The following is a 24,358-nucleotide window of genomic DNA, read 5'->3' as shown; positions in this document are numbered from 1 at the left end:
CCTCCCCCATAGAGTACAGTTAATGATTCCCCAGGCAGCCACTCAGTGCTATGCAGACAGTCACATTATAGAGTGCAAGTCGGGACACCCTGCGGGGTGCACTCGCGACACCCTGCGGTGTGATGTTGGAATACTGTGGAGTACAGTCAGACATAAGGAACACCCTGCGGGGTACAAGCAGGACACCCCGCGGGCTGAAGCTAAGTTCTAGCATCTATGGACTGCAGAAATGACACACGTGGACTGCATTGCCCCGGTCCCAGCCAACCCACCACCCCTCACCCTCACCACTTCCATGGCCCGTCTGCAGCTCGGATCCTTCCCTGGAGCGGGTCCCGGTGTAGTAATCAGGGTTCCCAAGGCCTACATGCTCCGAAGATAACCCACTTACACTCAAGAACTGTTGGCACGGAAACTGTAAAAGGCAAAGAACAAGTTTATTAAGACCCCATGGGGTGGTGGTACACTCATACAGCACCCTTCGGTAATGCAAGAGGTATCACACCGAACACTGGTGTGACCCCGATTTATATACAGTTTTGGGGCAATAAAAGATAGGCGGCACAAGTTAGAACACATTCATGTACATATATGGTCATGTTTTGGAATACAGCCAGCTCATTGGAGGGGCACAACCCCGCTGGTCAGTTTGGTGCACATTCCTGAGGGGCAACTGGTCAGTTGGGACTGCGCATGTGCAAGCTTGACCAGTACTAAAAATAGCCTGTTGCTGGGCAGACTGAAACGGTCAGTGGTACGGACAACGGACTAAAGGGCACGCCGGCCATGAGGCCGCTTATGGTCTAAGATGGCCGCCGCAACATTCAAAATGGCGTTTACATATATAATCAAGTTAAGGAGGAGTACGTGTAGTTTCAGCTAATCGCTAACGCGGCCATGCCAATTACAAAAGACGACCCTTTTAGCGTTTAGCTGAATCTACCTCATAGTGAACATAATCAGGATGTTCGTCCTCGATATCTATTAACATTATTTGTGTTACTTCTTTATGAAGCATCAATTTGTCATGAGCAAGTACTCGTCTTGATGGTATGCAAGCTGATAGGCACATGAAACATAAGGCAGGGCCACATTGGATACATAGGCAAACAAAAAATAGCGCCCCCACAATTATACATAGGATCGTTAACAGTTTCCAGCCCCAAGTAGTGAGCATTGACCAGAACCATCCTGAAAGTGTCCAAGTTCCATTGTCCGGATGTATCTCGGCTGCGATTTTATGGAGCTTTGATATGGCATCATAAACAGATGGAGAATTGTCAGGTATGTATACACAGCAGCTACTTCCGATAATTCTGCATGCCCCCCCACGATCAGCTAGAACTACATCCAACACCATCCTATTTTGGAGCGTAACTATTCTAGAAATCTGAAGTTCCTCAGTGATATTTCCTAGGGCAATGGCAGTGTCATTCGCTACAGCCTCGACAACACGTGTCAATCGTCTTATTTTCCGGCTGTTCAATGCGGCCCCCACAAAGGAAAACAGTCCCAAATTGAAGTCCACATACTGTTGTAAGGCAGTATCAGTCTGGTCTATGTCATCCAAAACGACAGTCCGTTTAACCCTATTCAGGACAAAATCATGATACAAAGTATAATCATTGTGATACATTGGTGGGGCAATGAATACAGGAGGTAGCACAAACGATACATAACACGTGCCCAACCATCCCAATGGAAGCTGATGATAACCCTTCGTTCCACAGATAAAATAGGTGTTTCGAGATGCTACAAATGAGATGCCATTCGGGCTATCAAAAGTAAGTGTGGTGTTACATTCACTTTTCCCTACCGCAATCGAACCTTTATTTCTAATACACAAATCGGCTTTAGTAGCAATGACATTAATGACATGTGAGCTAGATACATTGATATTTCTTTGATTGCTGTACACACGCGGGGCAGATACGTTGTCGGGCCTGTACTCTTCCCATTCGAATCGAGTACCCTCAGCCCGCGGAAATCCATCCTTGTCATGGGAGCATACTTTATTTAAACGGAAAAGCACCCCCCCTTTGGTTGGCCATCTCAAAGTAAAGAGGAGGGTGTACCAGGCATTGCAGGATCCATTATGAGAGAACGGGAGTGGAATGAGTGGGGTGCCCCCTCGCTTCTGGTGCCCCGGTAACATCCCACACACCCAGCAATTTGAAGTATTGGTCATATTGTGCGTGTGGTGAAGAATCTGAATAAAACTGTTGTTCAGATAAGTTTGCCGATGTCGTTCTTCATGGTAGGGTAAAGTAAAGTGAAAATGTTCAGATGGAGCCGGGGTAGTCGGCAGCAAATGTTCACGTGCAGGTACCACAAGTTCAACTACCCAGGCTATTACAGCTATCACCACAATAGTCAAGACAAAGAGAATGGCACCCAAGATTCGCTTATCTCGTGATGCAGGTGATGCCATAGTTCGGAAAAGTTCTTACAGAGTCTCAAATAGTTCAAATGGTTCACAAAGTCTCAAATACACATGTGTGTATACCTAAAAAAAGAAAAATACGGTGCTGAACTCCGAGGTAGCCGTTGTTTTCTTCTCCGGGCCAAGACGGGTGTCGCTACACTGGCAGAACTGATCCCCCCCCCTTGGAATTCCCGGTTTCCGTTTCACAAACCTGGAGCGGTAACCAACCAGTCATATACAAAAAACAAAAATCTTCTTATCGGGGACGTAGGTTGTAGTGCTCTCGTCCGGCAACAGTGTGGTCCGGGAAGGCTCCCTCAACTTCGGCCGATGTCACAGCTGGGCTCTTTTCTTTCTCCAGAATCTCTTTGTAATCAGTCAGCACAGCAGGAGTCACCAGATCCGGAGAGACACGGCGGCAGTGTGTCGAGTGCACCCACCGCTTCCTGTTGGTCACTCGTACAGCGGTCCGGGTCGCAAGGAGGACCTGTTCGGGGCCCTTCCACCTTGGCTCCAAACTGCTCGCTCTCTCAAACGATCGGATCATCACATGATCGCCGGGGCGAAGATCATGGCCTTCTCCAGTAGAGTTGTCAGGGAGTGCTTCTCGAACCTGTTGATGAATAGAAAGCAAATCATTTGTTAATCGTGCCAAATAGTCGTTCATCATAACACAAGGCACATCATGTATTAATCGCGGCTTGGGCACCCCCCAGATATTCATAGGGCGCCCAAACACCACCTCATATGGTGTAAGGCCAGTTCGTGAATGGGGTACTGATCTAAGAGAGAGCAGTGCTAGCGGCAAGGCATCTGGCCACTTCAACGACGTGGATGCCACAATTTTGGCCAGTTTAAATTTCAACGTAGCATTGTACCGCTCAACCAGACCTGCCGACTGAGGGTGGAACACAGCATGGAACTTCTGCTGAATCCCTAACCTCTTCAGTACATACTCCACAATCTTCCCAACAAAATGAGGCCCATTATCGCTCCACAGAAATTTGCAAACTCCAAAGCGAGGAAAGAATTCCTTAAGCAACACCTTAGCCGTTGTCAGAGCTGTATTGTCTTTCGTGGGGAAGGTCTCAACCCATTTGCTAAAGGCACATACCACCACTAGGACGTACTTCAGGTTGTTGCAGCGCTCAAGTTGGATATAATCCACTTGAAGTACCTCAAATGGTGCAGAAGGTGGAACGAACCCTCCTTTCGGAGTATGGGTCCCCTTTCCAGGATTGTGTTGTAAACAGATCAGGCAGGTCTGTACTACTCTCTTAGCTGTATTCGCAATCTCGGAATGCTCCCAAAGTCGTGTTAACAGTCGAGTGATTGCAAGAGCTCTGACATGCGCCAGTCCATGGGTCATCTGGACCATCGCCTGTAAGTAAGCCGCAGGCAATTTCCATTTCTCCATATCTTTGCTTCTCCAACAACCCTCATCATCTAGTACCCCATCTGCTGCCCATGCCGCAAGTTCTGATTCAGTAGCCGATTTTTAAATATCCAATATTTCTGCTCTAGCATCACTCCATCGCTCAGCCTGCGATTGTGTCACATACATAGGGGAGCTAGTCCGGGACATAGCCGTTTGTCTCGCTATGCTATCTGCAAAGGCATTTCCTTGGCCCACTTTATCCGTGATCTTTTTGTGGGCACTGCATTTTACTATCGCTACTTTCTTTGGACCAAGCAACGCGTTTAGGAGATCACACACTAGCTCTCCGTGCATAATGTGTTCTCCGTGAGATGTCAGAAGCCCACGCTCTCTCCAGAGTAGCCCGAAGTCATGTGCTACTCCGAAGGCGTACCGGCTGTCTGTGTATATGTTCACACATAGGCCAGCACTCAATTCGCAGGCTCTTGTTAAAGCTATCAGCTCTGCTGCCTGAGCCGATTTCTGTGGTATTCGTGCTGTTTCTACCACCGTCTTAAGTGTCGTGATCGCATAGGCTGCAGAAGTCGTACCATCTGGCAGCCTTAAACACGATCCATCAACCCACAGTTCACCATCCACATCTGGAAGTGGCGTATCCTGTAAGTCAACATGACCCTTTGTCTGTTCCTCGGTCAGGAAAACACAGTCGTGATGTTTTTCTTCCTGACCCTCCTCAACCGGATAGGGCAATAAAGTGGCAGGGTTCAGAGTAGCGCATCTTTTCAGTGTAATATGTGGCGCCAAAAGTGTCAGCTCATATCCTGTTAGTCGCGCACTCGTAAGGTATTGGGTCTTTGTTTGATTTAGCAGAGCATCTACTGCGTGAGGAACTAACACCAGCAGTTTATGTGATAACACTATTCCCTCACTCTGCCGTATAGCTACCGCTGTTGCTGCTACCGCTCGAAAACACCCAGGCAACCCTCGTGCTACAGGATCAAGAATGGCAGAGAAGTATGCACATGGTCTCTGCTTGTCCCCGTGTACTTGCACTAACACTGACAACGCGCACCCATCATTCTCGTGCACGTACAATGTAAAAAGTTTCGTGTAGTCTGGTGTGCCTAACACGGGTGCAGAACAAAGGGCCTGTCTCAACTGTTCAAAGGCCTTCTGACATTCATCTGTCCATTCTAGGGGCATTGGTGTAGCTTTGGACAGTAATGCTAGCAAAGGTTTTATGATGTGTGAAAAACCCATGATCCACTGTCTACAAAAAGACGTCAACCCTATGAAGGCACGTACATCTCTCTGCGTGCGGGGGACTGGTGTGTCTAAAATTGCTTGAATTCGATCAGATGTTAATGCACGCCCCTCCTTAGACAACAGATGACCGAGGTAGGTCACCTGGGGTCTACAGTATTGGAGCTTCTTTTTCGAAACCTTATGATTGTTCTGTGCCAGAAAGGAAAGCAACGCAATTGTACTTTCTTCACATTGTGCATAAGAGTCTGCGGCAAGCAGAAGGTCATCCACGTACTTGATGAGAACAATGCCAGTCTGCAACTCAAAGGAATCTAGCTGTCTTTTCAAAGCCTGGCTGTAGATGCTAGGGCTTTCAGTATAACCTTGGGGAACACGACAAAATCTATACGATTTATTATTTAGCGTGAAGCCAAACAAATATCTGCTATCGGGATGGACAGGGATGGAAAAGAACGCGTTTTTCAAATCAATAACACTAAATGTCGTGGCCGTTGGTGGCACCAATGTAAGCAAGGTCGTAATATCGGACACCACCGGGTATTGGGGAATGACAATTTTGTTAATCTCTCTCAAGTCAATAATAAAGCGATAGACTTTGTCGTCAGTATCTCTTTTAAGGATCGGAAGAATAGGACTGTTGCAAACATTATAAGGGACCTCCTCCACTACTCCTGCAGAGATCAAATCCTGAACAATATGTGTCAATGCAATTTCACCTTCTCTCGAAATCTTATACTGGGGTACTCGTGGTAGAGGGACTCCCTCCTTAACAGTAATGTGTATTGGTGGAATACGCATCTCTCCCACATCCGTATCTGAGGTCGCCCATAACGTGTGCGGTAGAGAGGCCAAGGCTGGAATGTCTAAGATAGTGCAAAACCTATTCGAGTCCGGATAATTGTCATTCAGAATAACCCGCACTCCCTCAGGAGCGCACCGAATCGTTGCTCGAAAATATTTAAGCAAATCAATGCCCAGGATATTGTCTGGTGTATGGGGCGATAACAAAAATTGACCAAAACTGAAAAATTTGTCAAGACATAGTGCAAGGGGCTTTGACAATGGGCTAGGGGAGGGTGTGCCATCGAACCCTACACATGTAATCATTTCGCCAGACAGGGGAGCCCTCGGAACCAAGTTTTTTGACAACGCGCTACGAGTAGCTCCTGTGTCGACTAGAAATTTATCAGTAGAACCCAGAATACCCGCTGTTTCATATGGACCCTGCTGATCTACCGGCACTTCAATTGATTCCTTACCCCATCCTACGCAGTCCTACGCATGCACATAATCCTGGTGCTCCACATTCTCACCCTCCGATATCTGATATTGATTTCGTCTATCAAACATGTTTCGTTCATCCTGGCCACGGCCCCTTTCCTCAACCCTTCCACGATCACTTCCGCCACCTCTCGCTCCCGTATAACCTCCTCTCGACCTACCACCTCCTCGACCACGCTGGCTACGCTGCTCACGAAGTACCGGACAATCATCAGCCCAATGCCCAAACTCCTTACAGTAGGCACATTGATCCTCCGCTATATCCGTACGACCATATGACGTACTACCTCCACCTCGTCTACTTCTATCATTCCCTCTACCCTGTGTTCCCCGAACCTGCGCCAACATCACCTTTGTTTTCAACTCTTTTGCCTTCTTATCCACACTTTCTTTAGCCTCCAACTCCTGCCGCTCATAATACTGAGCCATAGTTAACAAGGACGCAGGGGTCGCCGTGGCCCAGGAACTTTCACTCGATTTCAATCGCTTTGCAATCTCCGGTAGGAGATTAGCCACATACTTATCTACAAACAAATGCCGACCCGTATCATCTGTTAAAGATTGACCACTATAATCATGGAATGCCTCCTCGAAGCGCGTAAAGAAATCTGAAACCGTTTCATCAGGCTTTTGCTTGCACGAGGCTAACATAGTCCAATCGATCTTTTTAGAAGGAACAAGCGTTTTTAATTTAATCAAAATAGCCGCCGGAAGGTCTAGAATCAACTGACAAGGCTTACATGCTGGTTCCCTATCTAAATCGGCAGCATTTATTTCTTTCCATGTCCCCCCAAGTATTGTTTCATCATTTTTTTACGAATTTGCCTCCACATATCAGGTGGAAGGATTAGCCCAAAAAACAGATCTATGTCAACAAGGGTCATCACACAAGATGAAATAGCCCCTTCCACCCCTTCATAAAATGCCGCCGGATTTTTCCGAAGATCAGGTAGAGAATTTTTCAATGCCATAACATCTGCTCTATTCCAAGGCGTATATACCCAGTTATATACAAAATATCCTTTCGCATCCTTTGAAGATTTATCATCATCTGTACCTTCCCCTTTTGGTGGAACATACAAGGGCGCGGCTTCACGCATAGGCTTAACATGCAATGCAAAACCCTTATCTGAACCCCGGAGAGAACACTGTTTAATCTGCTCGTCAGGCTCCGATTCGGCCTCCTTTTGCCTCCTTTTCCGCTCCTCCCGCAATCTGGTCGTTTCATCCCGCAGCTGGATCAATTGCTTGAATAGGCCGTCAACATCTGCAAGATCAAATAAACCTTTATCCAAATTCTCACGATGTACTGACAAAGCTTTAGGTTCTAACGTGTCTGAAAGGTCACGATACGCGGCAACAACTTCATCTGCCAAACTAGACAAAAAATACATTAATTCAAGATCCGACCATTTACTCCTCTCCGCAATCACCTCATCCTGAGAAACACATTTCCTATTTACTTTACGAGCCCAACTACGTAAATGTGCGGACCTCTCCGCAGTAAACCTGAGAGCGGATATACCCTTCTTTTCCGACTTATCCTGCCCAGCATCTCCCGAATCTTCAGCTGGAGCCTTTGGCGAAACGTACGGAGGCGGTGACCGATCTAGCAATGAAAAATCATCAATTTCATTATTAAGGACAGGATAAAGCGGTCGGCGAATAGGAAATTGACCAGTCGTTTGCAATTTACGTTCCCGTTCCTCCCTCTCTCTTTTCTCCTGAGCCTCTTTTTCCTCAAGCTTTAAAGCCTTATCCCGAGCAGCCTTGCACTGCTCTTTGTCCGCCAAGGCAACTTCACGTTTCATTCGCTCACGCACCGCTTTCTCCCACATTCGCACACAATCAAACATGTTTTGTCTAGACCTGCGTTGAAACAAACATTGCTCCACAAACTGTACTTTACGTAAATCGAACGACCCATGTAGAGGCCATTGCAATTCAGGATCAGTTTTCGTATACTTATGCCATAATTTACTGTACATAATAGGGGGAAGGCCAAATTTAATATACATCTCCCTGTTCGGTGTTCCCTCTGGGGGAGCCGGCTGTGCTTCCGCTAACCTAATTGTGGTACCATTTCCAAGACAGCACATTCCTCGGAGTGTGCTGAAAACAGGCATGTTCAAAAAGTATCACGAAAGCGTGACACCGTATATAAAATGGCACTTACAGTACTTCACACAAATGTGCCGCTCAAAGGAAAAAAAAACAAAGTTAGAGAAACATCTCTACATGCCTGCCTATGTGAAGTGCACTACACATATAGAGTCAAAGTTTACAAATTCACAAACGTTAGCTAACTCAAATCAAGTCATAGATCATAGGACACCGGCAAGCGTCCGAAGACTACCTTACCGATCACAAATCATAGAACTCCAGCAAGCGTCCGAAGACTACCTTACCGAACACAAATCATAGAACTTCAGTAAGCGTCCGAAGACTACCTTACCGAACACAAATCTTACCCAAATTCTCAAATGTCCAGATTCCAACTGCCAAGGTCTTGTGATCAAATCAGCCAAACGGCACTTTCCCAGCAACACAGACACTCGAAAACTCAGTCGGAGACCGGCGCCACCTGGAAGGTCAGATCGGAAGGAAAGGAAGAAACACCGTGGGAGCCAAGACTCGGGTCACTCAGTGGCAGCGCGCGTCCCTGGCGAGTTTCCAAGCCTTCGTCACGACCTCTCCTTCGGGCATCCGAGTCGCCGATGAGTCCCTGGTCGTGGTCGCCAATTTGTAGTAATCAGGGTTCCCAAGGCCTACATGCTCCGAAGATAACCCACTTACACTCAAGAACTGTTGGCACGGAAACTGTAAAAGGCAAAGAACACGTTTATTAAGACCCCATGGGGTGGTGGTACACTCATACAGCACCCTTCGGTAATGCAAGAGGTATCACACCGAACACCGGTGTGACCCCGATTTATATACAGTTTTGGGGCAATAAAAGATAGGCGGCACAAGTTAGAACACATTCATGTACATATATGGTCATGTTTTGGAATACAGCCAGCTCATTGGAGGGGCACAACCCCGCTGGTCAGTTTGGTGCACATTCCTGAGGGGCAACTGGTCAGTTGGGACTGCGCATGTGCAAGCTTGACCAGTACTAAAAATAGCCTGTTGCTGGGCAGACTGAAACGGTCAGTGGTACGGACAACGGACTAAAGGGCACGCCGGCCACGAGGCCGCTTATGGTCTAAGATGGCCGCCGCAACATTCAAAATGGCGTTTACATATATAATCAAGTTAAGGAGGAGTACGTGTAGTTTCAGCTAATCGCTAACGCGGCCATGCCAATTACAACACCGGGTGAGTGCGGCCTGAAGTGGGTTCTTCAGCTACGTCCAGGGCGAGTGTCTGAGATGAAGGCCCCCGTGGGCCGAAGCAAGGATGACCTGGAAGCTGAAAAGGTCTTCCCGTCGGCTACCCAGGGCCCCCTCTGCCTTTTGCGAACTGAAGTCAGGGGTCCCTGCGGAATACCCATAGGTGCCCGGGGCAGCTCACATGGCCGGCGGCGCGGGGGTCACTGTTAAAGCTCCGCACAAACTTTGGTCGGGAGTCCCCTCCTTCCCCATCTCGGCGTCGCACTGGCAGGGCTGCTGCTGGGCTCTCACTTCCTCTCCAACAGGTCATGTGATAGTGAAACTCACAACCAGGAAGAGCCCGTGAGAGAAGGGCAGCGGGGCGCGTGCACTGCACTCCCCCAGCCAGCGCTGCCTCGGAGCTCCCCTGAGCGCGACCCTGGCCTGCCTCATGTCTGTATCTAAGTATTTTTGACATCCTGCTCATAAACATGTCGCTGATGCACCCGTGCGTGTTTACTTCTGAAGGTGTTGTTATAACTTCCCCTTTTTATGTCTCGAGAGAGATCAATAAGGACAAATAATACCTTATTTTTATATTGCTGCATTCCAACCACCATGTTGCAGTTTCGTGTATCACAAGTACTATATTACCCACTTTTCTACCTCTGAAGGATAACACGCTGAGTTAGCCCTGCCAAGATCCAAACCCGCTACCTGGACGTTGCAAAGGGCGTGAGCAGAGAGCGCTTTGCTCACTGAGCTATCTGGCTGAAAAGATAGGTTTGGCTGATGATATCACATAAGATGGAGTCACTCAGCAGATACCGTCCAACCCCAAGTGAATGCTGTTTGTGTGAGAGCTCATACTGCTTGCTCTTGTTTCCTGTGAGTCATGGTTGTCTGTTTTGCTTGAGCAGTCACAGTTATGGGATTACCTGGGGTTTCCTAGCCTGCTATGCAGAGCCGGCCATACAGAAAGAACCTATGTCATCCTCGCAATATTCACGGGTTAGCTCCTAATTGATGGGATCACAGTGGTGTCTAGCCTCTAAACACAAACACCCCTGCACTCCCTCCAATTGACAAGAGTCACTCACAGCACATCTCAGCCTTCTTCACACTGGTACCAAGCTGTTTGTTGGGGGTATCGGCAGGAATGTGAAAGGGAGATGGAAGGACAAGGAGGAGGGCTGATGGGGTGTTAAAACAATAGCTGCTACTGGTTAAACAAATGATTAAACACAGATCAAACTGAATCACTGGTGTCAACTCAGACAGATGCTGCTGATTGCATGCCATTATTGCAGAGAGCATCACTCAATGCCACAGCATCATTCAGCGCCACAGAATCACTCAGCACCACTGAATGCCACAGCACCCCTCAATGCCACAGCACCACTCAATGCCACAGAACCACTCAACACCACAGCACCACTCAACACCATAGCACCACTCAACACCACAGCATCACTCAATGCCACAGCATCACTCAGGGCCACAGATTCACTCAGCACCACTGAATACCACAGCACCCCTCAATGCCACAACACCACTCAACCCCACAGCTCCACTCAGCGCACAGCATCCCTCAACGCCACAGCATCCCTCAACTCCGCAGCATCCCTCAACGCCACAGCATCACTCAACGTCACAGCATCACTGAACGTCACAGCATCACTCAATGCCACAGCACCACTCAATGCCACAGCATCACTCAATGCCACAGCATCACTCAGCACCACTCAATGCCACAGCAACACTCAATGCCACAGCATCACTCAGCACCACTGAATGCCACAGCATCACTCAGCACCACTGAACGCCACAGCATCACTCTGCACCACTGAAGGCCACAGCATCACTCAGCACCACTGAAGGCCACAGCATCACTCAGCACCACTGAAGGCCACAGCATCACTCAGGACCACTGAAGGCCACAGCATCACTCTGTGCAACCATTCAACAACAACTGGCTCTAATATGTTCTCTCAATGTTTCAAGCTTTATTATAGTTAGTCATTAAACTCACATATGTCAGATGTGACTGTAAAAAACACAAGCATTTGCAATGCAATAAGTCTCGCAGTTAGGTGAGTTTAAGCTATTGGCATTGTAAATGACAATGCCGTTTATGTATGTTTTTAAAAAGAAAACAAAAATAAAAGGCTTTGTTATTTGCAATGTCAATAGCTCAAACTTGCGTAAATGCGAGACCTATTGCATTGCAAATGCTTGTTGTGGCAGCTTCAGTGCACTCCATTAGGACCCATTAATTTGATTTGAATGGTGGTGCATTCTCTCGCTGGATGGCCGAGTTGAATGTAAAAGCAAGTTTGTCCCAAGAACAAGGAGCACTCCTGATTCAGGTATTTATTCAATTAGGCAGTTGCATTTCCGGGTTAAATATAATAATATTCTGTATGTCAGTGAAAAATGACTTAATGGATTTTTGACTGTCAGACATGTAGTACTTAAGAAAATGTGTCCTATTTTTTAAATACCAAGCACCCTGTCCGATGGATCTTTAAGCATTACCTTAAGGGTGACATAAGAATAAAAAAGGAAGGTTTAAGCCTGGAAAAAGTTTATTTTGCCCGGTTGAAATGGCAGTTCAAACAGCCTTACAGCCTGTGGAGGCCGGTCTCGATACATGTTTTACAGGGCTACTTTAGTGGGTGGCACAATGAGTGCTGCAGCCTACTAGAAGCATTTAATTTATAGGCTCTGGGTAGGTGTAAAACCACACATTCGGAACTTATAAGTAAATAATCCAGCCAAGTGTGTGCCAATTTTACCATGCTTCAAAAGATAAGCAGGAGTATAGTGCACCAATTCCTAAATGCCAACACATTAGGATCAGGAAAGGAAAGAAGAAAATGTGGGGTGACCCTCCAGAGAGAGCCAAGTCAAGCAGCTGCTAGAAGGCAGATGGAATAACCATCTTCCAATCCCTAAATCAGGCTCTTAGTGTAAAAAAAACAGTGGCCTCATTTATGAAAAGTGACGCATCGCTGCGTGAAAACAGCGATGCGTCACTTTCACTGCGCCCTCTTTGCAAGACCAATGATGCGTCATATTTACAGTATGTTTATAAACAACAAGGGACCCTAAGTAAATCAGCAAAGTACCTTAGTGACAATTCTTTTAAAACAACAATGGTCCTGTGCAAGAAGGAATCATGTAAATGAATACAGACACAGTGGATTCTGTATTAAAGCGACTTGTCAATGTTATCCCCCCTCCACTCTCACCACTCCAAGATGGCCGCCTGGTTATCCCACCCCTCCCGGCCCCCAGAGCCCTTCTCTATTTCCGTTATCTGCCCTGAGACTCCTTATGAGCATGCTCCACGCCAGACAGTGGTCAGCAAGTATATTTACAGTATAACGCAAAATACTCCGAGAATATCCTTTGACACTCACACTCTCACGGTGTGGGGCACAAGCCTGTACCTCAATTCCACAAAAACACTTTAGTACATTCAAAGTGAGACAGGAAAGGGCTTTTTAGGCAAAAAAGCTTCAGTGTTTCATTAAATCTCAATGTGAACAAATATTCAAGGATGCACCATTACATCAACACAGTACAAGGTTTGCACACTGTATATGGCACATGAATTGGTCGACGGCGTTTCGATCCCACATTTAGATGGCTGGGATCATCATCAGGACATTTCATAAATGCCTAATAGTTATAAGCCTCAAGAACCTAAAAACAAAATGTAAGGAGAGAGAAGAGTAAGGAAGGTCACTTAGAACAGTCTGAGCGTGATAGTAAGTGCTGGTTGAGTGCACAAAACGCGCGGATTGCCGTTGTGAGCGTGAGAAAATGTGGAACCGATGGTGAATTCCAAAAGGCTTGCTGTGACTAACGTGGGTGGGAGTCTATTAATGTGAAGAAGTAGTGGTGAAAAATATGCAAGCCCCACGTGTTCGAGGAGCGAGCGTGATCATACCGGGATCAAGGAGTATGAACCGCTATATATCGGGGTGAAAAATGCAAGCTCCACTTGTTCAGGGAGCGAGCGTGATCATACCGGGGTCAAGGAAAATTGACCGCTGTAAATTGGCCGACCTGACCGGTAACGAGGAGTAAAACACTTCCGGTAGGGTTTCAACTAACCGAAGTAGGATTGGTGCCCAGACACGCGGTGGTGACGATTTAAGAACCTAATTTAAAATATATATTGGCGCAGTGATAGACAGACGGTGCAGTGGGGGAAGGGACTCACCATTCAAATCATGGTCGGGAGCTCGGGTGGAGTTACGGGTTTCTAGAGGTCACCTGGAAAATCAAGGGTATAAAATGAGCTTGGGACAGGAGTAGGTCATGATGGGAGGGTGGAGGGTGATGGGAAAAAGGGAAGTTCCTTACCGAAATCGTGGCCAGTCATGGAAATCGGAAATGCGATCGCTGTATGGAATGGAACAAGTACCTTGGAAGGGGGATGAAGGGAGGTTAACACAACGTTCTGTAATTGTGGAGCGCTTAGGGCAGAGGGTAATAGGGAGTTGGGGGCGGAGAGTAAGAAGCTTACCGGGTCAGTCGGTATCGGGTCCTAGTCGTCAATGCGTCTTGTGGTAGGCTGGTGCATTGGACTGGCATGGAGCATGCTCATAAGGAGTCATGGGCAGATAACGAAAATAGAGAAGGGCTCTGGGGTCCAGGAGGGGTAGGATAACCATGCGGCCATCTTGGAGTGGTGAGAGTGGAGGGGGGATAACATTGAAAAGGATGAACAATGTGGTGACATACGGGGAGCAGTGCACGTGGTAACAATTGTGAGAAGTTTTAGGGGTGTGAAGAGACAACCCTTAAACTAAAGGGTACATTGCTCCAAAAGGGTTCTCCATAAAAAAAACTTTTACATAATATACAGTTCAACTTGAGTAACCAGAGGAAGTGTTCACATGGACTGCATTAGCATCATGTCACTGGTCAGACTAGATTGGTCAAGTCTTCCTGCAGATTAAGTCCGGTGTTGAGACTGTCCTTCTCAGTATCCATTTGAGTTCCTCTTTATTCAGGAGTCTTGTGAGGTCGCCACCTCTTGGTGGCAAGATGACTTGGTTGATAACTTCATCGGAGCCGCGTTGAGGGAAGGCAGGCAACTAGCCATTGCAGTAACCGTTACTTTTCTGAGCAGTAAGGAAGGATCCCCCAATAACACGCATAGGCTCATGAGGTCTTATATTTGAGAACTATAAGTTTTCATCTATCGCCAATTGGGCGCAACGACATCCACCTACATATATAACATTGTTAGGTATATTACACATTGATGTAACTTTTTTTAAACACTTTTACATTTACATGTGAGTAAGGGGAGGGTAAGTGCTTATCCTTGTCCTGAAGAAGGAGCCCCCGTGCTCCGAAAAATGTTGACACCTTTATAGTGGTTGTAATACCCTAACACGTATTCTTACAACCCCACCCTGCACTTCTTTAAATAATACCAGCCGGGGATTTAATAAAATTATTTTTCACCCACGTGCCAGGTATTTTTTAACCATTCACTTTTTTCACCTCACCTCACTCACACTTTAGTAACACACCCCCTCACATAGTTCACTTTCTAGTGCTCCTGCGTATTCGCGAGTCGTAGCACGCCGCATCCCGTAGAGGGGTGCGAAGGCCCCGATGATGAAGCATGACACCAAGGGGCCTGTTGGTGTGTGAGGGGCATTTAAACAACACTGTGTGTTCCCCATCACTTTAGGGATCACCGCCACTCTGAGTGGATTCTACTTTGTTTATTCGCATAACTAGGGAGACTGAATCCACTGACTCTCTCTCTCCCTCTTTTGTTTGAAACCTTGGTTGATAACTGTCCACCGGACATCATTCTCAGTATGCCCCTTCTCAGTAAAATGTTCAACGAGGGGGGCGTTTGCTGTTTTGCATCGGAATCTGCTGCGATGCTGGGAAATCCGTAGTTTAATCTTCTATGTAGTTTGCCCCACATAGATCTTATTACAGGGGCAAAAAATAGCATAGATCACATTACAGCTATTGCAGTTAGTGAAGGTTTTTCGGTCATTTTTCACATTCTCAAACACAAATTCTGTACCCTCAATACAGTATCCACATACAATACATGAACCACATCTATGGTGACCCTTGACTGGAGGGAGGGACCAATGGTCATTGAGAGTCGTGTTTAAGCTGGTAGTAATAGGCAGAGCTGCCCCAACGAGCTGATCCCTAAGACTTTTATTTTTCTTGAATGCAAACAAAGGTGTTTCCAACTCCAAAGGACCTGAATTAAGGATATGCCAGTTCTTTTTAATCATTTTCCGCACTTTGTTAGAAATGGAAGAAAAAGTGGTGACACATACCAGTTTTTCAGTAGATTTCTTGGTTTTAAGTTCTAGTAGTATTTCACGAGGGCAGTACCAAGCCCTCTTCATTGCATTTTTAACCAAACGCCGGGGTAACCTCTTTGGTGCAGTTTGTCTGACAAGGTGTTGGCTTCCTTGAAGTAGTCGATTTTTTGGAAACAATTCCTTCTTAGTCTGAGGAATTGCCCGTGGGTGGCAGCTTTTGTAGCTGAGTAGCGTATTTCTTTCGGTGGGTTTACGAAAGAGGGAGGTATATAGAAGGCCATCTTTATGTTGAATGCATAAATCTAGAAAATGGTATACTGGTTTTACTGTGTGAAAGGGTAAAGGTGAGGCCACTACAGTTGTTATTAAGCCAATGTAAAAAGGGGGTGAGATTCTCCACGGGGCCTTCCCAAATTAGGAAAATGTCGTCAATATAACGTTTCCATTTGGAAATACCTTGCTGGAAGGGGTTGCTTGGGAGGAGTATGGTGTTGCACTCTAGCCAGTCCATATACAGGATTGCCAGGGTTGGGGCAAAAATTGCACCCATTGAAGTACCCTTCACCTGCTGATAGTATTGGGTGTCGAATTTGAAGAAGTTTTGTGTCAGGCAGATTTCCAGTAGTTGGATGATAAATAGGGTGGGCACTGTATGCGGGCGAGTTCGGTTGTTCAGTATGTTTCCATGACCAGGAGTGACTCTTGTTGTGGAATGTTAGTGTAGAGAGACTCTACATCCAATGTGCATAGAGTCTCTCTAGAAGGGTCAAATGGGTGGTTTTCAATTAGGTTGATCATATACATGCTATCTTGAATAAAGCAGCATGTTTCAGGCACAAAATCTTTGAGGAAAAAATTGACATAGTGGCCTAGTGGTTCGAGTACTGATCCACAGCCAGATACAATGGGACGCCCAGGTGGGGACTCCAGCCTTTTATGTATCTTGGGCAAGGTATAAATTACCGGTGTTCTGGGATTTGTTACATTAAGAACATTCAGTTTGTGTTTACTTAGAAACCTAGTATCATGAGCTTCCTGAGTGATTTGTCTAATTAGTTTCTGTAGTTCTTTGGTGGGATGAGTTGGCTATTTGCAGTAGTGATCCGTATTGGATAGTTGACGTAAGATTTCTGTTTTATAGTCATTAATTCCCTGTAAAACAATACCGCCACCCTTATCTGCAGGTTTTATGATAAGGGGGTTGTTCTCACAAAGGGTTGAGATGGCTAGTTTTTCATCCAGTGAGATATTGTAAGGGATGAATATGTGGGACTTGGCCAGTGCAGTGGTTTCCTTGAGGATCACTTTTTCAAATGTGAGTATCTCTTTGGGAATCATGGCAGAGGATGGAGAGAAGGTAGAGGGGGGTCTAAATGGGGTGGCAGCAACTCTTGGTTCTGGTGGTTTCAAGTCAAAGAAAGCACGAAGTCTTATCTTTCTAAAGAAACTCAACAACTCAGATTGCAGATCTAGGAAGTTCGGATAGGTTGAGGGGACAAACGATAACCCTTTACTGAGAATAGAGATCTCTGAGCTAGAAAGAACATGGTCAGATAGGTTAAATAGAGGGATGGTCATATTTTCAGAGTTAGTTACCATTGGTAAAACTTCTGACGGGTTTGTCTCTCGCCTGGGGGGTTGTGCCACCTGGGTTGGCGCTTCACCTTGCCCCTTTTGCCTGGATCTGCGTTGCCTCTCCCTAAAAAATGGGGATTCTGATTGTGTGTTGAAGTGCTGGCACCCTCTCCCGGGTCCGAGCTATCGGAAGAATCTGCAGAGGAATCTGTAAAGCCAACAACAGTGTTCCTTCTATTGAACCTGCCCCAAGGTCTAGGGTTTTGTGGAGTTTGGTTAAAGTTTCTGTTCGTGTAAAAGTCCTTCTGGAGGTATGGATATGCACGCTCAACTGTGAAAGATTTGATATCTTTTTTTACCTTATTGGATTTTTTATTTTGTTCAATATGGTGGAATTCACTGACCCACTTTTCAACTTTGTCTAAGAGTGTTTTTGCGGCGGGAACAGTATTATTATCATTAATTTGTTTCTCAATGTCTTTAATGAGTACGTCTAGTTTCTTGAGTTCCTCGGTTGCTATTTCAATACCAAGGACTAGCCAGTGGCGGGAACAAGTAGTGCCTATCTGGCTAAACCCGGTTATATATTTTAGGTTGTCGGTGAAAACTCCAGGGATGTTCCTTACTTGCAAACCCAGAGGTGTAGTGTAGGGTCTTAGGTAGTCAGTGAGCATCAATATCATAAGCTCCAAGCGGACAATTTTTTTTTTCTGTTTTTCTAGATCCTCTGAAAGATTAGGGCCTGACGCTGGGGTACTAGTGTCTGAGTCCGTAAATAATGAGGGACCTTCACAGATCTTTTTAATGTACTCAAGGGAGTATAATGGAGCTTGATCGGACATATCAATTGGGCTATGTTCGTGCGGGTAATTAGTGGAGTGTGGGGAAGGAAGAAGTACAAAAATTTAAATGAAAATAAGAGAGGAGGGGAAGTGAACCTCTAGTAAAAGTGGAAGGCCAATTAATTGCCCTTGCAATCTAGCGATTGTGCAAAGTATGTTTATAAACAACAAGGCACCGTAAGTAAATCAGCAAAGGACCTTAGGGGACAATTTTTTGAAAACAACAATGGTCCTGTGCAAGAAGGAATCATGTAAAGGAATACAGACACAGTGGATTCTGTATTAAAGTGACTTGTCCAGCCGGACAGTGGTCAGCAAGTATATTTACAGTATAACGCAAAATACACAGAGAATATCCTTCGACAATCTCACGGTGTGGGGCACAAGCCTGTACCTCAATTACACAAAAACACTTTAGTACATTCAAAGTGAGACAGGAAAGGGCTTTTTAGGCAAAAAAGCTTCAGTTGTTCATTAAATCTCAATGTGAACAAATATTCAAGGATGCCCCATTACATCAACACAGTACAAGGTTTGCTCACTGTAAATGGCACATGAATTGGTCGACAGCGTTTCAATCCCACATTTAGAGGGCTGGGATCATCATCAGGACATTTTATAAATGCCTAATAGTTATAAGCCTCAAGAACCAAAAAACAAAATGTGAGGAGAGAGAAGAGTAAGGAAGGTCACTTAGAACAGTCTTAGCGTGATAGTAAGTGCAGAAGAGTGGTTGTTGGTTAAGTGCACAAAACACGCGGATTGCCGTTGTGAGTGTGAGAAAATGTGGAGCCGATGGAGAATTCCAAAAGGCTTGCTGTGACTAACATGGGTGGGAGTCTATTCATGTGAAGAAGTAGTGGTGAAAAAGATGCAAGCCCCACGTGTTCGAGGAGCCAGCGTGATCATACCGGGATCAAGGAGTATTAACCGCTATATATCGGGGTGAAAAATGCAAGCTCCACGTGTTCAGGGAGCGAGCGTGATCATACCGGGGTCAAGGAAAATTGACCGCTGTAAATCGGCCGACCTGACCGGAAACGAGGAGTAAAACACTGCCAGTAGGGTTTCAACTAACCGAAGTAGGATTGGTGCCCAGACACTCGGTGGTGACGATTTAAGACCCTAATTTAAAATATATATTGGTGCAGTGATAGACAGACCGCGCAGTGGGGGAAGAAACTCACCATTCAAATCATGGTCGGGAGCCCGGGTGGAGTTACGGGTTTCTAGAGGTCACCTGGAAAATCGGTATAAAATGAGCTCGGGACAGGAGTAGGTCGTGATGGGAGGGTGGAGGGTGACGGGAAAAAGGGAAGTTCCTTACCGAAATCGTGACCAGTCATGGAAATCGGAAATGCGATCGCTGTATGGAATGGAACAAGTACCTTGGGAGGGGGATGAAGGGAGGTTAGCACAACATTCCGTAATTGTGGAGCACTTAGGGCAGAGGGTAATGGGGAGTTGGGAGCGGAGAGTAAGAAGCTTACCGGGTCAGTCCGTATCGGGTCCTAGTCGTCAATGGGTCTTGTGGTAGGCTGGTGCGTTGGACTGGCGTGGAGCATGCTCATAAGGAGTCTCAGGGCAGATACCGGAAATAGAGAAGGGCTCTGGGGGCCGGGAGGGATAACCAGGCGGCCATCTTGGAGTGGTGAGAGTGGAGGGGGGATAACATTGACAAGTCGCTTTAATACAGAATCCACTGTGTCTGTATTCATTTATATGATTCCTTCTTGCACAGGACCATTGTTGTTTTCAAAAAATATTTACAGTATGACGCATCATGGCGCAAAGAGTTGCAGATATGTCAGTATTTCTGTCGAATCTGTACGGCGCAAAAGTGATGCATTGCTGGAGTGTGTCACAAAAGAGACGCAACTCCAGCAATGTGGGGCAGATTTACAATAACCCAGGGATGCGCCAGTTATTGTGCGCCGCAGCTCCGCCACCCATGGTGCGCCGCATTTACAATGCGGCGCACCATGGGGCAAAAACGGCACAGATGCGTGACGCATCTGTGCAGTAAAGGCGGCGCATTGCTGGAGTTGCGTTGCAAGTGCTACGCAGCTCCAGCAATGCTCCGGGGGCCCTATCTGTCCAATGCTGCGACAAGCCTTACGCCTGCTTCAAGCAGGCGCAGGGTTTTGACGCAGCATTGGCCTAAAAGTAACTGAGTGAAATCTTTTAGGAGGCGTTCCTGCGTCGAAGCAGACTCAGGAGACCAGCTTCAAATGACTCAAACGCCTGAAATTACCTTAGCCATGCTCTATCAAGTCATGCTTCAACATCAAGAGGAAACTAAATCTGAGAACTTGCGCACGCAAGGTGCAGTTCGTAAACTCCAAAACAATTTGAGGCGAGTGGCTAAAACTTGCAACAAAACATCTGCAAGGGTACTTGAAGCAAAGGGAAGGATCTCGGCAATCGAAGATGTGATGACACATCAGAAGTCACTTTTAACACTAGAGGGGTTTTGTCCTACAGGTCCTGGCTGGACAATATACGTTATATCAAAAAACAGGGGTGCCAGGGCTCGGGTTCAATTCACAACAGCTTTTTATTTAGCGGCTGTGTACCTTCTTTTTGTAGATTCCGAAGGTTTATATTTTCATTCAAACATTTTCAAAATTTCAAGAATATTTACATTTTGTACAAACAACAGAGGAATAAACATTCCTTAAACAGTTAAAACAATACAAACATAAGTCATAAATGCAATACTTTGTAAAAAGACAAATTATAACATTCATTTATAGTTACACTTCAACTATTTAAACTGGAAAACAAACTCAATTTGGTACACCTAAACTTGTTTTGGTGCTAGTCTTTACGACCGAGCATGCATGGTTAATTGCACTAGACACATTGGGCCTTGTGACTTTGGAGAAATCGCCCTATGTTCGTGTGCAAACCCTTAAGATTTAGGTTGCCTTTGAAACAGCCGAACAGCCGACGCGTTTCCAAACCCTTTGTTCAGTTTATAGGGTTCTTCCTCAGGGCTGAGCTGTGGACCTATGGTGTAAGATTGGGGGACATTTAGTATCTCCTTTTCTCAGATTTGTTTGACCAACATATTGCATGAATAAAACATGGGGATAGAGTTTTACCTCTTCTCACGTTGATGTTCACTGTGGTTTTTGGACACAGGGCATCTGATTATCCTTCGTTATCACCATTGCCTAAACGATGAAGTAAAGGATGGTGTTCTTGTAAGTTTTTCATTCTTGAGACGCATGTTTTCACATTTTGTGTCCTTATTTAAACTATGCCAGCACTTACTTGTTATGTGTTTCAGATCGCTCACTGGGTTGAGTTATCCGTTTGTGAAAATCTTTTTAAAGTTCTGCGATGCTTGGTTCTGTTGGAATGAAGATTTAGATCAGTCCGTGTGTTACAATGACTAAATGTTTGTTACGCAGTCTAAAGCAGTGGGAATTACTTATGTGTGACGTGGTAAAGGTCTAGTTTGCGGCTCCACTTTCTTTTGTTTGCTACGTATTGTCCTCCTACCGGTTGGAGATTCTGTGAATTTAAAACACAGAGAGGACGACCATTCAGTCTATTTCTGGGTGCGGTCATGGTGTTACTTAACTATAGTCCGATACATTTGTTCCGAACTTCTTACCTCTGTCGCTAGTTCTCTAGTCTGTATCAGAAAGCTCCGTGTGGCCGCATGACAGTCGTTCAGTTTGCTGCGAGTCGAATGTGATTTCCAACGTCTCAGCGGAACTCGTTTTCCTTTTAAATACCCTGCTAAACATCATGGGACTTGTAGTGTTCTATGTCTTACATTGTTTTAACGCTGTGTGGGACTTAGATTCCACAAAGCTGAATAAAGTTGTGTTTGAAGCAGTGACTGGCAATGTATCTTGCAGGAAAAGTGTATGTTCACAGGGTGGTTTAGCAGAGGGCTCAGTAATTCGATCGTTGTAATTCAGACATTTCGTTCAACCCATCCACCACACAGTTAAATTTGAGGATTAGATAGGCTTCTTTTTTCAACAACATGGCATCTATGTTTCCCCCTCTGGGAGGGACTTTCATTGCTGATAGTACTGTCCATTTAAAGTCTATCTCAGTGTGTTGTTTCTCAACAAAGTGTTGTACCATAGGGGCAGTCAAAACTTTGTGTCTGATTCTGGATCGGTGTTGTGCTACTCGCTGGTTTACTCTTTGGGTAGTTTTCCCAATGTACAGCTTGGGACACGGGCACATAATTGCATATATTACATTGCTTGTTTTGCAATTGGAGAATTCTTTTTGTGTCCATTTCATTGTGTTGAATTGAAATTCCTCCCCTTCCATTGTATTGGGGCAGGACACGCACAAGCCACATTTGTGGTGGCCTCTTATTGGTGGTAACTTCCATAATGTGCGCAAGTCAGCTTTGGCTTGGCTTGCTCCCAAGTCAGCTCTTACAATGTATTGTGCAATACTTTTGTTTTTCTTCAGAGCAAACAATGGTTTCTCCATTGGGATTTCCGAATTTGTGATCAAGTGCCAATTTTTTAAAATTATTGATTTCAGTTTGTTTGTGTATGGCCCGAATGTTGTGACACAGACTGGCCTTTCAAGGGGTTTTGTCTCTTTCTTTTTCAATAGTTCTTCTCGTGGCGTGTGCCAGGCCCGTGTGGTTGAATGTTTCAATAACTTCGAGGGATAACCTCTTTTACTTAATTGGTCACTGAGTATTTGGGAGTGAGTTATGAAGTCTTCCTTTCGAGAACAGTTACGTCGAATTCTCAACATTTGTCCATATGGTAAATTAGATTTTAAACTTTTGGGGTGGTAACTTGCGTAATGCAAGATTGTATTTTTGTCCGTGTTTTTGCGATGTAAGGTAGTCGTCAGTTTGTTTTCATTGGGAAAAACTACCACGTCAAGGAAGGTGAGAGATGTTCTGCTGTGTGTCATAGTGACTTTTATGTCTGGGTGTCTGGTGTTAAGCCACTGATGGAATTGGGCAAGCATTTCTTCAGACCCTTTCCATTGACACCAGATATCATCTATGAAACAATACCATGATGTTATGTTTTGTTTAAATGGGTTGTTGTGGTAGATGAAGCGCTCCTCGTACAGGGCCATGAAGAGGACCGCCATTTCCGGGGCATAAGGACACCCCATGGAGGTCCCCTTCACCTGCACGTAGAACGCATCCATGAACCGGAAATAGTTTCTTTTGAGGGCTATCCTCGCTAAGTCAATGATAAAGTCCGTAGGGACTCTTTGTGGTCGGGGGCGTGTGTCCAAGTAGTACTCCATTGCTTCCAATCCCTCCTCCTGAGGGATTTGGGTGTATAGAGAGGTGACATTGAAGGATACCATCAGTTCTTGAGTTTCATCGAATGGGACCCCTTCAACCTTGTTAATAAAGTCCGTAGTATATTTGAGGTACGATGTCACTTCAGGCAAGAATGGTTTTTGGGAACACATCCACATACTTAGCCAATGGTTCTAATAATGAATCACACCTGGAAACAATGGGTCTTCCGGGTGGTTCAGTCAAGTTCTTATGTATTTTCGGTAGAAAATGAATGACTGGAATGCGTGGGCTTTTTTTGTCAAGATATTCAAATTCCTTTGTTCCTAGTATCCCCTTGTCACGACCCTCTATGATTTTTGTCTGAATCTCAGCTTTTATTTGTGAAGTTGGATCTTCTTTTACTTCTCTGTACCACTCAGTGTTCTTGATTTGACTATTGGCTTCTGCGATGTATTTATTCCTGGCCCAGACCACCAGTGCGCCCCCCTTGTCCGCGGGTTTTACCACTATCGATTCATCTTTGCGAAGATTGTTTAATGCTGTTTGTTGTTCTCTAGTGATGTTCCTCTTCAGAAACATCTTTTGTTGACCCAACTGTGTGATGGAGGATAGAACGATCTGTTCAAAGGCTATTATTTCCTTTGGTATTGTGTACGTTGGGGGAACGAATGTAGATTTATTGGAA

The sequence above is a fragment of the Lissotriton vulgaris genome, chromosome 3_1, assembly GCF_964263255.1.
Source record: "Lissotriton vulgaris chromosome 3_1, aLisVul1.2, whole genome shotgun sequence".
NCBI classification, from domain to species: domain Eukaryota; kingdom Metazoa; phylum Chordata; class Amphibia; order Caudata; family Salamandridae; genus Lissotriton; species Lissotriton vulgaris.
Note: the sequence above shows the minus strand (reverse complement) of the source record.